The sequence below is a fragment of the Octodon degus genome, unplaced genomic scaffold (assembly GCF_000260255.1).
Source record: "Octodon degus isolate 3935 unplaced genomic scaffold, OctDeg1.0 scaffold00016, whole genome shotgun sequence".
Lineage (NCBI taxonomy): Eukaryota > Metazoa > Chordata > Mammalia > Rodentia > Octodontidae > Octodon > Octodon degus.
In genome coordinates this window covers 18,835,869-18,854,228 of record NW_004524592.1, presented here as the reverse complement: position 1 = coordinate 18,854,228, position 18,360 = coordinate 18,835,869, and the positions used below count along the sequence as shown (strand labels likewise).

Below are 18,360 nucleotides of genomic sequence, written 5' to 3'. Positions count from 1 at the left end.
AACTCTCTTCAGTTTTCAGTTCAGAAACAACTAGAAGAACAAAGGTAGTAATGGAATCAAAAGCGAACAATCATGCAGAACAACGGAAGTACAAACTGATGCATGCTTTTTTTTTTCTCTATGTGCCTATATGTAATATCAAGTCACTTTAGTTGTAAGTGAACAAAAACAGGGAGACAGACTTGGCACGCATCCTTCCACTGCTCAGGCATGCGTGAAACTTAAAAGCCACTGTCTGTGGTAGCAGAGGCTGCACTTACCGATGCTGATTAAGTTTACTACTAAGACATTAGGAAGGAGTGCAAAGTTAGGTCAAACAATATGGCTGTTTTGTCCTAAAATGTTGACAAAGCCTTTTAAGAAAGTCTAAAAACCTCCTATTTTCCCACACCAACTCACAAAGACCTGGAGTTTTTCTATTTGAGTGTCAGTTTGGTATATGCTTTCTAAAAGGTGGCCTAGAGATACATGTCACAGCTTTCAATGCAGGTACTGTCTACCCCGTTCATTTTACTGCTAAATAGATATGGTGAAGGTATGATGTCCCAAAATAATGAAAATGTTGAAAACCAACTTTTCAATCAAAAGGAGACTGTTGAGTATTGGCTGCTGCATTTACACAATAAAATCCTCCTCCATGAGAAAAGTAATGGCTTTCAGGTAACCAGTTAAGGGTGAGCTGCATACAGGCCCTGAATGATCCAGTTAAAGAGACAAAATGGGTATGTGTGACGCTGGTGGGAGCTGGTTAAGAACGTCGGATCTATTAACTAAGGGTTCCCACTTTTTCATTGACTCTACTTAGTTTAAACCTTTTCTTCTTTCTCATTTGTGTTTACTTTCATATTTTTAAAATACTACCTCAGAATTTATTTAATAAAAAAGATGCATATATCTGTTCAAGAATGATATGTATTCAAAGAATTGGGCAGATTTGTGGTTGGAAAGCCCCAAACCATAAAACTTCATTAGAAATATTTCATTGAAAATTAAAATCATGTACATTTTATTTAGATGATTCCTTGGTCATTTCATTATCTCCTGACTGAAACAGGAGATAGCATTTTCATTGGGGTTCATTTCCTCATATTAATTTTGACAAGTATAATCTCTTTCCCCAAACTGAATGATTTAAAATTAAAAATTCAAATTCTAGTACCATTCATAGATATGAACATCTTTATTCCTTGGATAAAATGGAATAGTTTATTTTCTGGGCTGTGATCATTTCGAGTTTCACTAGGCTGTAAGACCCAGTTAGAGACTTTGTCAAATGTAATCAGTCTTCTTGTTTTACTGCCATTGAGACCCAGATTTCAAAGGTCAACGAATTAGACCAGTATTGTTTAGATTACGTACCAACTACAAACACACCATAATGTGCAAAGCTGATAAGAAGCCTGATCAATAACTAGATAACACCTTACAGCTGCTGCTTCAGAAAGGGAAGATGATCAAAAATGACCTCACATTTTCACATTTGTTTATAACATATCGATCAGTTGTACAACAGTCAATGTATTCTAAACAGCTTGACTGCCCACGCTGAAGTTGCCTTATATCACTGCTCCCAATCAACAACCTAGTGTGGCTATAGATTTTTTTATTTCCATTTAATAGATAGCTTCGATGATGTATCCTGCCACTTTCCATACAACCGTTCTGAAAATAATATGTTCTGCACTGAGTAAATACGTCAAATACAAACAAAAAGTAGGTCAAGTTAAGCCCTGGAATATTTCAGGGCAAAAGAGTGTATGAGTGTTTTTAAATCAATTTATTTTGTATCCCAAAGGATCAAAGCTATTTTTCAAAGCTTTAAAGCTCTGGATATAGTTTTGAGATAGAGATTCTAAATATTTTTTCAAACATGAACCTTAACAAGTTGATACATTTCTTTTAAAAATACCAAGCTATAACTCCTGACTAAAGAGTCCTTACACCAGAAGTTTAAGTGAGGTTCAAGTATTTGTGTGCTCAGGAGTAATTGCCTGATGGCACTGGTCGTATGCACACCATCACCATGGGGACATATTTTCCAATTTGGAAGAGGGGAGCATAAAGCACGGAAAAAAAAATTGCTACCTAAGCTACCCAGCTAGTGAATGCTAGAATTTCAAACCTAGAAGTACAGCGCTGTGGTTCATTCACTCTCCTGAACTCTGTGCCCTTGAAGAATCAGTATGAAAATTTCCTTGCATTTTGCATACCTGTGAGATATGCCTCTTTAAAATTCTTTTTTATGCATTTGGTACAGGGTGTCACTATGCTGTTTGGACTCGTGATCCTCCTATTTCAGTCTCCCCAGTGCTGGGATTGTAGGCTTTTTAAAAACCTTAATGAGGCATATTCCTAAACATTTTTAAATGACACAAAGATTGCAATGAAGTGTAGCACTATTTCCTTCAAGTTTTGTGATTACTTGTAATCAAATGTCCTTCTATAGCCTGATGTGACAGACTTCTTTCTACTCCTTTCTCTTTTATTCTCTGTTTTCCTTCACTGTTGAACTCTTACAGATTCTTGAAATTTCTTTCCTCCCCAAAGGACTGTTCTATCCTCTCTCTTAAACCACTAGCTTCTACACAACCCCACACCAACCGTCCGCTTCCTTTATTCAAGTCCTTATGTCCTGGTCTCCGCTCCTAGGGAGCGATTCAGTTACCATCCACAGTCAAGCTTCAGACTGTAGCCCAGAGCAGTTTGTCACAGAATATACAATCTTTGCTAGAAAAATATTTGTTTTATAAAAGCTTTTTAAGTAGTGATCAATACAACCTTTAAGAACACTAAAGGCTTTTTACTCTGGTGGTTGAATTTTTACATTTCCTCTTGTTCTCCTGATTTTAATTTTTATCTCTAAATTTCATTTTAATAACTACCTACTTATCAAACAGAACATAAACAAGTCGGTCTGCTTTAAAACCAGCTTTATCTTAAATGGTTTGTTTGACAATTAATCTCCATTTTCACCTCAACCGGGAAAGTCAGCTTTGTGATAAATTGGTCTGACATCCTACTAAATTTTAACACCAATAAAACAAATATTGTATGAACCAACAGGAGAAAAAGAATGAACGTGGACCATGGAAAAGGAAAGAGATGTAAAAAGGATACTAAAAAAAAAACCTTTTGAAGTAAACACAAAAATTTATTACCTGTTGAATAGGAATATAGTCTAATATTTATTTTTAAAAGTATTTACTCAAGAAACAAAATTGCTTATTTCCCCCTTCTAAAATATGATTATTTATAAAAATACACTCATTCCTACAATCATTAGATGTAAATAAAACTGTAATTTCAAACCTGACAAGGTCACAAAGTATCAAGCGCCTGGGTGCCCTGTGTGTGTGAATGTAGGTACAAGTGCGCTCCCCTCCTGGAGCCCGCATCTGGGTGTTTGTTTTGCATAACGACCATTCCTCAGCTTTCATCTTCTGCTCTGTGGGAGGGAATTGCCAGTGTGGGGGGCCCTTGTCCTTGCTGTTAAAAAAAGCCTGCAATTAAGTAGAAGAAAGCTAAGGATGCTCCTTAGAAGCTACTGGTTCCTAGCACGTGTATGGTGGAGCTCAGATCTCTTCCCCAGGAAGTGGGCTAAGCTTATCTTGCCCCTACTCACCTGGATATCCTACCTTCCTCCATAAAAGAGCTGAGGGAAGTGTCAGTACCCTGACCGGGAGGCTAACCTCAGTGAACTTTCCAGTGTGCTTTGGAAGATGTGCTCATGCAAGCCTTCCCTGCTGTGGAGTTCTGGGGCTACAGGAGCAGATAGACCGCTGTGCCTGGATCGCCAACAAGGAGGAGGCAGTAGGTGCTCTTTGTGACTAAAGAGTGAGTATTTCAAGAAGCTTCTTTCCTTAATGGGCTCCATTTTCAATCTTGATCAACTCGATGTGAGCTATTTAAATGCCAGGCAACTTGAAGTTATATTGACTCATTTGAAAACTTTGTCTAGCTATTTGCTCATATTGGAATCATTGGAGACTGATCTGTAAACAATATTCAAATTCACTGTCATGCAACAGGAATTACTGTGTGTGCAGATACATGTATTGCGGAGGCAGGGGATAAAGAGTAGGCAAAGTATGGCTGTCATAGTGGAAATTAACAAAGCATGAGTGTTTATTATAGCAAAATTGGGTTTTCTCCCTTCCCTTCTGTTCCTGTTTGATTTGACCTCATCTGGACAGTTAGGAAGTATTTGTATGCAATGATGTGGCTTAGGAAAGTGATATATATATATATATATTTTTTTTCACAGAAGACTTAAAAGGATTAAGATCTTTTCCTATATTTGATCCATCTGCTTCTCTAAGGCCCACATTTCTGAGGAACTACCATGCGATTTTGTGTAGGAATGTTCATAACCTGAGTTCTTAAAGCTGTGCATGAAACAGATTTTAAGGGATCCAGGCCCGATTAAAACTGTTAGCCTGTTCACATCCCCCTATTTACTGTGGATTACTGAAAGGGAAGTAGGGGTTAAATCAGCGGGTCTTCCAGCTTCCCCAGAGGTTAACCTGGCAGCCGGCATGGCACCCTCAGGAGGGCTGACAGGTAGCAGGATTTGTCTAAGCAGCCTGCCTGAGAGCCAACAAGGAAAACTGAATGCTCTGGATTAGTTCTGGATTATGTTGTCAGGGTGAAGGCTGATGGACAAACTGCAGAGGAATAAAATGCAATCTGTTTGGGGAGAGAGGCAGCGTGCATAGCTTTCATTTTTCAAGAAATGACAAGAAAAATCATTAATAATTTGTAAATCCATGTCCATTAACTTTTCTCTTTGTTATCCCAAGACAGGCTTTTTAACATGAGTTTGCCACTGTCCTATATCTCTTCTGCCTAGTGACAGATGGCAAGATAGATATGAGATTGGATTCATAAAATAATACCTACATCTCCAAGAAAGACAGGGACTTCATTCTCTAAAAGCCACCCCCTCCCCGACTTGTCCCCATGATGAAAGGAAACTTTGACATTGGGGCGATAGCAAGGTGGCATGTGTTTTATGTTTCTCTCTTTCTTCAGTCGTATACTTTTAATAGGACGGGGTTCCATAATGAAATTTAAAGCCAAAGTGAAGCAAATAGCCAAGATAGCATGAATACAATTGGTATTATGCCGGAGACAGTTAATAATTGTGAACCTCGCATATTTTTAATAGAAACAGCTTTAGTCTCCACAGAATGAACAGGGTTATATTTGCTGAAATTCTTACAGAGCGGCTGTGAAATAGCTGTGGAAATAAAATCCCCACCTACTGATCCATCCAGCATTCTAAAGTAATTTAACACTTGCTTATTTGTCTTACATAATCTAGTGATTCTTAAGGTGAAAATTATCTCTCATCAAATAATATCTCTCTGCTTAGAAGGAGAAGAAATTAAGGAATTTTTTTTAAAAATTTCTAAAATATCAAAAATGAGAAAATTCAAAGAGCTTGAGTTCTGCCTGGATTATTTTTGTCACTTTGCAATAGACTCAAAACTAGAGCATTGAGAGTTGAAGGAGTTGATTACATTCAGACTCTAACAATGATATAGGGTGATGCTTATTTACTTAATGCTTTCAAATTCTGTGTTTTATAAAGTAGAAGCATTTTTCTTCCCTTCAGAAAACAGTAAAAAATAAGTCCCCATTCCTCACTCTGGGCACTTAAGTGTTTATAATTGTAACAAGAAGAAATCCACAATCTCAAATTAGCATTTAGAGAATGGAAGAATTCTCATTCTGTCTACCTTTTGCTCCACCATTTTATTGCACCTGCTTCGCTGTTGGTTCTCAATCAATATTTGATGATTGCATATATAAATCAATAAAATATATTTGGTGAAAAATAGTGAATTTACTCTGATATATGAGAAGCAAACTATGTCAATTAGAAATTTTATTTTTATTGGATAAGTTAGCACACAAAATGCACAAAAGGAATAAAAACTAAAAATAAGAACTCAAACTGTTTACTTGGAATTATAATGAATAAAATACTCTTAGACCTGAAGCAACGCCCTTTTTTAACTACCATCAGCCAAGTTAGTCTGCGTATATAAGCAAACTTTCAAATCTGTTTACTTACAAATCAGTTCAACAATACATCATCATTATGCAACATATTGGCTTTTCAAATGATATAATTTTTTCACTTTTAACAGTAATCATCAAGTTGCTGTTGCATGTAGACATACAGTATACATTTGCTGCTTATTAATCATTAAAAACAATTTTGATTTCTTAGTAATTAATAAAACATAACTTATTTTATGTGTAGTAATATAAATAGATACACAAAGAAATAAGGGGGGGTTGTTTTTTTTTTTCCAAATGATAATCTTAAAAACAAGTTTGTTTTGCTGTGATTCCTGATTATTTCCATAGTGTAGTACACACAGAAGGAAAATATTTCTTTATACCCTGGTTCATCAGAGAAACCTGATGCTCACTAGAAATTGCCTTACTCTGGTGGAGCTGAAGAACCAAACTTTTTGTACACCTATAAACCATGGGCAAGAGGCCACTGAGGCTCAGCATCCTGCGTTGAATATTCTGTAATCTTGAATTTATTTATTTTGTAATCTCAGAAGTATGTCATGAATTCAGTTATGAAAGCAGAAAAAAACTCTAGCTTTCTTTTTGTTTCTGAGGAAATACGAGCACCAAGAAATGATGGAATGTAAAATATATCACTTCATTTTGAGTAGTGAACTAGCAATAAAAATGCCTCCATGAATAATATAACTACTTAGAAAACATTCTGAAATAAAAATGAAGCTTATTCAAAACATCATCCTCAAAGGATGTTTATAGAATAAGAGAACTTTATTTAACTGCTATTCATGCTATGTACATAGAGGAATCAGTGGAAAAACAAACAAACGGGTTGTGGTTGGAGTTACATAAAAACTCCAAATATTTACAATTTTAAATACGCTAAAAGATTGCCAGGGCAGGGAGAGCTTTTGCATCACTCTATGGGTGGCAGTTAGCTGAGTAATTTGAATGACTCCTCCTGCAGAGCAGAGTTTTAAGCAAGTCTCTACCCTTTCCCATTTTCTTCAGAGACAAGAGATCCAGCAGTGCAGGCCAAAGAATTTCTGTCTTTTCCTTGACTGTGCTAATCGTTACAAGGTAGACTGATGAATTATAAACACTTAACAAGGAAAGAGGAGGGGATGAGAGAGAAATTAGAAATATTTGTGCATCCAAAGAATCTTTGAACTCCTTAAATCAGATGGATTTCACAAGGCAGCTAATTGCTTTCTTGTTCAAAAAAAAAAACAAAAACAAAAAAACAGCAACCTCTCTAATACCTAGAAAGTCCAGATGAAGATTGTTGTCCTGCACTGAAGAGTTGTCATTTTTGTTGCTGATGTTCTTATTCTCTTGTGTTTTTGTAGAATTTCTAGTTGATTCTTGCAATCTTAAGTACATCAAATTGTAGAGATAGACTTTTTAGAATATTATAGCAAAAATAAAATGTCACTAAATGTCCTAGCAAATCAACAGTCCTCTCCAATGTCTGATTCAGTATCATGAAGATGTTTGGAAAATTAAAAACTCTCAGTGCTTCTTTAACTGAAGAAGTTTTGGCATATACTTTAATAAGAGAAGAAATCAAATTTCAGAGAAGTAGTGAAGTACTAAAATAAAAATTATACTTTTGTAAAGGTGGCTGAGAAAATCAGCAGAAATACACAGTGAACCCAGGAGAAAGGAGTGTTTTATTACCATAAGGGAACTTTGCATTGTTCCATCAAAAGAAATCTTTAAAAGAAGCAAGGCTGAAGGTGAGAGTTTGACCCTCAAGAATAAAGTCCCAGGAGGGGAGATTATGAAGCCCAGAAAATAGATTAGATGGATATAGTATCTGAGTCTAAGGGAAAGAATTTAAAGATTGATCTGGCTAAAGACAGTTCATAGATTAACAAGTTATAGTGAGTATATTTAAAATTGTGATGGATAATATTTTCTCCATGAATTAAGAAGTCACTAATATAAAAAGCTTATAGTGCTCCCTTTGATCAGGGGATGTTGAAAGGATAACACACATTGAAAACATTGAGACTAGGGACCGGGGAGATAACTCAGTAGAATAAGTGCTTGCCTGGTAAGTGCAAGGGCCTGAGTTTAATCCCCGGTTCCGCAAAAAGAACAGAACAGAACAGAACAGAACAGAACAGAACAGAACAGAACAGAACAGAACAGAACAGAAAGAAAAGAAAAGAAAAGAAAAGAAAAGAAAAGAAAAGAAAAGAAAAGAAATAGGGGGCAGTGAGATGGCTCAGTGGAATAAAGGCTTCCCTGGCAAGCACAAGGGCCTGAGTTCAATCCCCAGTTCCGCCAAAAAAAAAAAAAGAAAAGAAAAGAAAAAAAGAAAGAAGAAAGAAAGAAAGAAAGAAAGAAAGAAAGAAAGAAAGAAAGAAAGAAAGAAAGAAAGAAAGAGAAAGCATTGAGATTAAGAAGAGATGCTAAACATGGGATAGTTGTTAAAATGAATTATTGAGCTGTGACTACCATTGTGGAATAGTTGACATCCACAAGTTTGTGTGATTCCTATCATGTATGTTTGGCTACCTGGATATGGCATTGGAGAAATCAAATGTGGGAACGATACAGCATTAGGATTTTATAGGTGGTGCATAACTAGACATACCCAAGAATCAATGGTATAGGAGAGCCTGATTCAGGTGGCCAGACATGAATGGAAAGAGAGCAGAGGAGGGGCCATCTGCACATGTAGTAGAAGCTGTGTAAATTTAGGTAATATATGAGGTAGTCATGGGGTAGGAAGTCTAAGGACAAAGTACTAGAGACTGCAGTGTTGCAAGACTAGCCAAGCACATTTCCTGTTCTAACCAGAGGCATTAGAGAAAAAAATTTAGTTTTCAATATAATCATAAAACATGAAATTTGACAAGCACATCTAGACAACTTCTCAAAAGCTTTGGCATATACTATTTGAAAGAAGTATATAGAAGAATCTGATTAATCTCATAACATCTTTCTGTCCAATTTTGTAAATAAAACTATTCAGTCTTTGAGTAAACTTTTTAGTTTACTCATGAGTTTTAAGTTTATTCTGGGACTGCATGAAGTCACCATGGAAACATATTTGAGGTACAGGGATTTTTTTTTTTAACAGAAACTCTCTTTCCAGTGTTTTCTTGGGAACTTCTCCCAAAATACAAAAGAACAAAAATGTACACCCCAACCTGGAGATTCCTCCTGAGCCCTCATTTAAAAGAGCATCCTGCATGATTCTATCAAGAGAGAATAAGATGGTCTTAAACCCGGGTTCTCATGAATGTCAGGACGCGCCTGTTCATTAACAGTAATAAACGGGCAAAAAGTCAGCTTGCTTCCCGCAGGACGTTTCTATCAGTTTCCAAACCTCTGTCGATTGGCACGTCCTGAAAAACTGCCTTGTTAAATTATAATAATTCTCAAAAAAGAAAATATTAAAATCTTTTAAGGAAAACAATCACGAAAGCATAAAATCTCAACTACTCCTAGTATGCAGAAGTAAGCCTTCAAGTCATAAATTCTGTTCCATTTTTTAACTCTTACTGAGAAAATAGTGTATTTTAGAAACTGAAGAAACTGCCAAGAAGTAAGCAAAAAAAAAAAAAAAAAAAAAGTAGTATATTCCAACCATGACAAACTCAGTCCTTAATGAACAACAAAAAGCCACACACACCTCCTTGAAGATAACTTGCATAGGAGAATATATATATATATATATATGGAGGAAATAATATTTTCCCTCTTGTCAGTATGCCTGAAACACATGGAGAGCAGTACAATAACAGGTACAGGAAGCTTTAAAAAAGCAGCAACATGAATTGATGTGTAAGCTTTATCATTTTCAAAGGCACCTAAAATAAAGTTTCCAGCAGCCCAAGTGAAGGGAAAGAAGTGTGTGTGTGTGTGTGTGTGTGTGTGTGTGTGTTTCCCCCTTATAATGTACTAGTCAGTACAGCAGCAGTATATAGTGCACACATATGTTATTCCAACAATCCACTATGTATTTACTCACTGTGGGGTAGGCTCACCACGGGGGTCTAGAGAATAAAGCTACAAGTATCAAAGTCCTTCTTATTTTTCTTTTCACACATATGCATGAAAAATTTGCTTGCTAATATTTCATGTTAATTATTTTTCTTCATAAGTATGTTATCAAGCATTTCAATATGCAAAGTAAGTATAGTTGAAAGATATATTCAATAAGCACTTCCCTGGCAAGCGCAAGGACCTGAATTCAATCCCCGGTTCCACCAAAAAAAAAAAAAGAAAGAAAGAAAGAAGGACAGAAAGAAAGAAAGAAAGAAAGAAAGAAAGAAAGAAAGAAAGAAAGAAAGAAAGAAAGAAAGAAAGAAGAGAAAAAAAGAAAGATATATTCACTTTAACTTTTCAAAACAACAATTACAAATGCTCGCAGTCATTAGCCTTTATTCTTTATGACTAATTTCATGCCTTTGGAGAACAAAAATTTCTTCAGACCAACGAATGCTGAGCTCAAGGTGTAAATCTTGCCTTTGGTTGTTACTATAAATCAATATAATGATATAAGAATGATAAACACAAAGTAGCAACTAGTACTCTGTAAAACCCAGGAGTCCTGTGAGCTAATGAAGTATCTCCACCCAACTTCCTGTCTTCTCACAGGGAGAAATTGCCTTAGACCAGGGAGATGTTGTAGAAAGGGAAATTTCCTTTGGTCCACCTCCAGTACCCAGTTTTTCCTGAACCCAGCAAAAATGCCAATAGCAGTTGAAAATGCAGAAATAGAATGTTTGGGGGAGCGTGAGGTTAATTATTGATACTACTGACCTAAATTTGAAAGCTGAAGTCCAAAGAATAATTAATGGACTCACCAAAGAAAAGATGTAAAATAAAAGAACTTAGAGAATATAAAAATGAGGATCCACAACAGGGAGGAAAGGGGAGTCACCAAAATAGGAATAGAATCGGAGCAATACCATCCCAGCAAGCTGGAAGAGAAGAGTTAAAAAGAAGGTCAAGTGCAGAACCACAAAAATCACACACAGATGAAGTCGAGGACAGAAAATGTCAGTGGAATTCGTTTAGCACAGTTCTTACTCGGTCTTTATTATAACCAGCAAAAATATTACAGATCATTTATCCGATAAATTTTACTAAACGTAACAATATTAATGATATGCAAGACCAAGTTTTGTCAGGAAAAATAGATTTTCTGTTCTTTTCTTTGGCATGCACTAGTAATTGTGCCTTGTACAAAAATAGAACTTTGTCCCGGTACAAATTACAATTTTGTGCTTGTCTACTCTTTTTTTTTATAAGCACTAATCACTTTGAGGAGACAATTGTCCACACTGACAGAAAGATTACAACTTCTTTTGCCTGTTAATTTGTTTTGGATCTGCTGAAAGGCCAAAGCAGTGAAGTGTCATTTTATCTACAAAAACATCTGAAGTACAAGCTGCCATATGTGACATACTCATGGGTTGGACTAATGGAATCAGTGACAAAAGAGTCATTTCTTGTAAGTTTTTCTTTTCATTTTGAGTTTTTATAAGTGAAAAACAATGAAGACTCATTCAGTCTGCTAAACATTTACAGAGATAAACTGGCATGCTATGTAGACTCCAGAAAGGGTGTTTGCTTCTTATGAAGAAAAACACCAAAAACAAGGAGAGGAAATGAGTAATGTTACAGAAAGAATGGAAGGCCAGAAATTGGTGAAAGAGAAGTCTCTATGACCTACCATTCATTATGATTCTGAACCCATGGTAATACATCTTTAAAAGTATTTTTGAATAAATAATAAGCTACCAGGGTAAGCCATTAAAAGTTCATCTAAAATCCCATCATTATTCTTAACTGGAGAAGTAATAAGCACTATTATTTGCATATTCACGCGCATCGTGTCACAGGTCTATTTTTATAGGAAGTAAATAGGTATTCTTGTATGTTATCAAAATAGAGGTGGAAATGGAGAAATTTTAAGTTAATAAAAGAAATATCTTTTTCAAACGAAATGCTTGGTAAATCCATTTATGAAGTCTTAGCTCAGACTCCAGCATTACTGTTGTCTACATACTAGGAACAAGACAAACACAGTGATTGCTTCCACTTAAGTGCTGCTTTTTTCAAGCATGCTAAAAGGTACTTAACCATGTCACTACAAAAGCTTGGAATAATTTGGCACCTGTCTGCCATGTTCTTTATTTGTAGATGGGGGAACTTAGTGTGAAGGGCATTTAATGTGCTAAGACCACTGAATTCAATTAAAACTGTAAGAGGAACCCGTCTTTTCTTTTCACTATTTCATCTTACAAACAAGAATAGTGTTCTGAAGTGTTCCAACACCATCACTGCCCATGTGGTGCCAGGTAGAAAGCATGCCCCACTGTGTTGTGCTTTCTAGCATGCTGTGACACCATTCAACTAAATCTTGCATATTAAGTGTATAAATTATGCAATTTGCAAAGTTTAGTTTAATAAAGCTTTTATTTAAAAAACATCCAAATTAGACACTTCAATATAAAGCAGGGAGAATCAAAATGTATATTTCCAAATCTAACTTCTTAGTAGAAAAAAATAAGCACCAAATAATTAAATGGTCCATTGAAAAGGGACTTCTTCTTAGCTTCAATTTCCTTATCAACAACCATCTTTTATGAAAACACTAAAATTTGTAGAAAAAAGAAAGAAAAGAAAAAAGTTAGTATAATAAACTATAAAATAGAAAATACTAAAATTTTAATCTTATAGAAACAACACTCTTTCTTAGTTATGAACATCACCTGTGATGCAGGGACTTCAACTCATATAAGAGTTACAATAACAAACATAATTAGAAATCAAACTTCTCATTATAGTCGTCCTGTGTGTCTGCAGTAATTTATGTTGTAGAGCTTGACATAGTTCCTCCTGCTCTAAAAGCATCTCTTCCACTCTCACATGCTAGTTTTTCATTACTATAAGCCAACTCTCCAGTTAAATAAAATGAGAACCATCGAAAAGAAAAAGGAAAACAAAAGAAGAAAATGAAAGACACAAAAAAGCTAAACCTCCTGAATCAACTGGCTTAGAAACACTATTGGGTATTTTTTATCTTTCAAAATTTAAGTCAAACATTCTAGAATTTTATTTCCCCACTGCTGGGATTTCTAGAAGCATTTTTAGGTGACCGACTAGAAAAACATGGAAAAAAACCCTCTCTTTCATGGGATACGCCATGGATCCAGGCTCTTGGAAGGGCACATTTGAAAGCTTATACTTCAGATGATATTGCATGAGGTGTCATTGAAAACTACACTGAATATTGAAACTTTTAAAATGCATTACAATAAAAGAACCTTGCCTTGAATCCCCCTCAAAATACTTTTTGCTGCAAATGCATTTGTCCCTTACGTCTTCCCACTTTCTGAAGCATTTAGAGTTCTCATTCATGGGTGTCTTTAGTTACACTGCCATGGCTGCTTCGATGTCCTGAAGCAATTTAAAACATACACCTGCATAGTCACCTTGGTTTTGAGGAAGAGCCTGATATTATAAAAGTTGAATATAATAATTTCCTAAAAGATAATTCTTGACTTCCCAAAATCCTTCACACCCAAACGAAGGACGCTCTCATGCTAGGAAATGTGGGATTGGCTCATATTGCATATTACAAAGCCTTGCCAGTCTTGACGTATTGTGAAGTTGTTATGACATTATCAGCCGAGGGAGTTGGGATTTTTCTACCATGTACACATTTGGTGTACTTACCCAGAAAAAGAAAATCAGAATCCAGATCATTAGAAGCTCTGTCGGAGGAAGATAGGGTCAAATCGAGATTGCAAGACTTATTTACCAGTGTCTAATGTGGTCTAGTCCATAAGTAAAGGTCACACTATGGCTATTTTCCTTTTGGCTTTACAGTTGCATTTTAATAAAACACTTTTAGTCATCTATGTATTTCACTTGTCATGCAGCTTAATTCCCAATTCCAAGAGTTAACTGTAGATCAGAATTTGATATATCATGAAAAAAGAATAAACAATAATGATCAAATATCATTATCTCTATGCACATTAACCAGTGAGTAAGAACTACCAGTTGTCAGCAAAATACAACCAAATGATAGAAAAATTAAAAATCAGCATAAATTATTTCTAGTTTCACATTTTTACATTTAATGGCAAAATGTCTGACATTTCAAACAATTCTACACTGTTTACAAATGACATTCTTGTACTTGTACTAAGAATGTTGTAAGTACTTCCAGATATTTGTTTTACTAGTAAATTAAAACATGTATTTGACAAGCAGAAGCTGGACATTTCTAGAATGTCTTTTGAATCTGTTTTCCTTTTGTGAGGTTTTGAACCATGGAGGCAGCTTACAGCAGAGAAAACAGCAATGTAGGGCCCATTGTTTCTAGTTCTTGTGGATCACCCACATATCGTTCAAGTAGCAGCTCAGAAATGCCTGGATGAAGAGGGATTGGGAGGTTAATTCTGTCGTTACTACATTGACATGAGGCATGTTGCAGTCTTCAGTGCAAAATGTTACTGGTAATCTTTTAATCCTAAATTAGGTCAATATTTTATCAAGTTAATCTAGCATGAAGATTAATTGCATTAGTTACACACACATTATACACATGTAGGTTATTTGTTCTACAAAAACTTTTAATCAAAGAGCAAACCCTTGGTTATAATAGATGATTTTTTTCACTCCTTCTGCAACTGTAACATACCTTTTTCTAAAAGTCACCCTTTCTCTCACAGTATTTATCTTCATAAAAGAGACATCTATTCTCTGTGGTGATCTGTAGCCAAGATGGATGTAAGAGAATGAATAATTGTCTTATAACTATAGATATAATGGCCATTTTTAAAAGATCTTGATGGAAAAGTGACTTTGGATTGAAACATTTTTAATGAAGTATGTTGTTCTGTGACTTGTAATTTCAGTTTAATCCTACTTGTTCTCTTAAACTGCATAATTAATCCTGTAAAGAAAGTCAATAGTTTTCTACAAAAATTTACTTCTTAGTATCTCTAAGCACACTTCAAAATACAAGGTATATGAACTAGAATAGCTTTTCAGAATGTTCTTTCATATGTTGGACTTTTCTTTTCAGTTATGAACATTCGTATCAGATGTCTTTCTCCCCAATTCACTTTTATTTTTTTAATCTAAAAAGTAGAATGTAGGTGGTGGGAAGATGGAAATATATTGATCTGAGTGGCATAAACCTGCTAACAGAAGTCATTAGTGTGGACAAACGCCTTTCTCTCCGAGTTTTTTAGATAACAACTATCTGAAGTTTAAGATTCCCAGGCGTCATTCTGAGTAGTTTTACAGGCTCCCCCAAACAGCCAGCCAGGGTTCATGCCCTATTTCATCAAATATCTGATGACATTTCCCAAGAGTCATGCTAATTATAGAGATTTCACAGACAATGTTTGACAATATTACATCTCAAAATTTTAGCTCTTGTCTTCAAATATTAGTTTTAGGCAGTCATTGTTCATGAAATGATAAAGAAAAAGATCTAGGAATGTTTTTCCATGTTCAGTCTTTGGAATTAATTAATAGATTAATATCACATGAAGAATAAATCAATAACAGCCTCAGAATGAACCTTCTACGATGAGTATGGTTGACTGCATTTGGAGGTAAAGTTCACAATCCTGATGTCAACCTGATAGTTGTTGCAACTCAGGAACAAGCTGTGTGCTGTATGCCAAAAATTCTCTATTTTTCCACTTACTCCTATAAATAGTCTTCTCACAGTAGACACTAAGAAAAATTCACTTCAATTTGTAGAGTCAGGTATAAACATAAGAAAGGTAAAATGGAACCAAGTACTTTGGGAACGGTACTATAAAAATATTCTAAATAAAGACAAAAGAATTACACTCTGCTGGGATTGATACTAAATGAGATTTCTAAAGCCTCATGTCACAAAACAGAATCCATAATAGGAACTAGGTAAGACATTGGATGTTCATTTCACTATAGCAACATTTTTTACAATCATTCATATGTACTAAGAAAGTGATACTGTATTCCTAAAATACAGACAAGATAATATTTCTTTAAAAAGAAAACTTAAGGACAAAATTTATATTATTATTTCCACTTTATTCTCAAATTGTAACAAGCCTGTCACCTCATGTAATCAAGGGGCTCAAAGAAAAGAAACTTATTTTTTTTCTCTTTAATTGCACCCAACAGATGCAGTATTACAAGTTAATGTTAAAATTTGTTGTATAGGCATCTCATTTCCTACCATGTTAATTGAAGCACAACTATTATAAGGATACATACCCATATATCGACATAGATAGAGCGATAGATATCATAGGCTTCAATTATATTTAATTTAAAACTGCGTAAGTATAAAAATATGTCCTCAATTTTTAAAATATATATAAAATAGTGCATAGTTTTATACAGTATTTTACATTATTTTTAAAATTATTAAAACTTCCTAATATCTCTTCTTTTTCCAAACATACAGATATAACTCATTCTTTTTTAAAAACCCAATTTGAAACTGCCTGCCCCAAAAGCAAATACTTCTTTATCTCTTTTAATCAATACCTTTTTGCTGAGAACTTAGGAGCTCCTGTCAAGTCCCAGAATAAGAGCTTTGTGGTATTTAGAGAAAAATATAAGGCTGGGTTCCTGACTACATACTTTAACTGCTAAGAGAAACAAAGCCAATCAAAACACAAGGGCAGCAGCTCCCTCGGGGGTGTGCTCTGCTGGTCATGGAAGGGGACCAGAGAGGCCTGGATCAGAACTGGAAAATCCACACCAGGGTGACTCCCGCAGTCGTTGGCTGTCAGAGGGGCACAAGGCATGACACCTGCAACATAAAGGAGGAGAGGTTAAATTTGTTCAGAGGTCTCAGTCCATAGTCAGCAGGCTTAATGGTGAGAATAAATTAGATAAGGAAAAGTCCATTCTTAATAGGTAGGAAGCATTTGATAAATTTTAGCTAATATTACTATCATTGTTTGTTAAATAATCCACAAGAGCTAAGCAGCATCACGAAGCTAAGGGTTCTGAATGCACAAACGGCAATGTAAAAGCTAAACATATATAGGAAGGTTTCAAATGAGGAGACACAGGTGGAATTTGAAGGACAGAATAAATAAGCAGAGAGACAAAAAAAAAAAAGGCAGTATTTTTAAAAGAACATAAGGCAAAAAGAGTAAGATACCTAGGAAGGCAGATATGGGATGCTGTAAGACTATAGAGAATGATTTAGTGAGAGAGAAAACTCTTGAAATACAGCATCAGATAATTGTTGAAACTTAAATTTACTTACATTGAATTCCATTGGCGCTGTGGAGTACCACCTGCCTAGCAAGTGCAAGGTCGTGAGTTCAATTCTAGGTACTAAAAGAAAAGAAAAAGAAATTTGCACTGAGTCCCATCAGCCATGTGTCAACAATAATTCAAAGTATTAACTCCTCACTCCCCAAAAGTTTTGTAATCACTGTCAGCAAAGAAGTCAGAGATCATGTGGATCACTTAGCTAAGAGATGGATGCAGGAAATGCCACTGGGTACAGGAGGATGCTGATTTTTGTCCCAGGTACATGGGATTTTAGAGTTTCAGGGGGCATTTCTAGGAGTTTTCTAGATTCATTTCCTTAGAAGGAAATGTAGACCTGGTGGATGCAACCAAGCTCCCCAGCTGGCAGTGGGTGAACCACGATCCTAGTCCCTACCCATTGCATCCCAGCTTATCTCTCTCTGTCTTATTCTACCTGCCATATCAAGGCACATGGCAATGTGGTGACAGCAAGGTTTTAGGAAGATTGATTGTGCAGCAACATGCAGGCTGAGTTAGAGGGGGAAGCCTTGGAGAGGAGGGTGAAGAGAGAGGTAGTAGTGGCTATGCCATCCTACAGAAAATGAGCTTCAATGTGAGCAGACTGGACAGGGTGAAAAGAAGCATATCCAGAGTTACGTCATAGTCATGAGATAGAAACACTACCCATCCTTCAGGATGCTTTGGCTTTGAGAGATTAAAAATTGTCTTCTACAGCTCTTTACCTGAACAAAAGTAAAAGTATCATCAGGAAATTAATCACAGTTTTACAGGATACTATATTTCTGTACATTATCTACAGAGCCCTGCCCACATAGTCCACTCAATTCACATGAGAGACATAGAGCTTCATTGCTATTTCTTAATCTTAAATTAAGATGAAAATGGCATCTTCTTCTTCCTGTTGCACCTCAGTCAATCTGACGTGAAAAAAAGGGAGAGGAGGAAATAGCTTGTTGGCTTAAGTGCCTGCCTGGCAAGCATAAGAGGGAGGGAGAGAGAGAGGGAGAGAGGGAGAGAGAGGAGGAGAGGAGA

General features: G+C 35.7%; 1 long non-coding RNA gene across 2 annotated transcripts in view; it reads left to right on the top strand.

The window, feature by feature from the left end:
- Positions 1-18,360, top strand: part of LOC111815433 — a 73,718-nt gene that overhangs the window by 13,681 nt on the left and 41,677 nt on the right. Inside the window, exon 1 of one of the 2 annotated variants that reach the window (XR_002820130.1) lies at positions 3,756-3,834. The exons of the other annotated variant lie outside the window; for it this stretch is intronic. This is a non-coding gene — a long non-coding RNA (uncharacterized LOC111815433). Of the gene's footprint in view, positions 1-3,755; positions 3,835-18,360 lie in introns of those variants that run through there. 2 annotated transcript variants of the gene reach the window in all.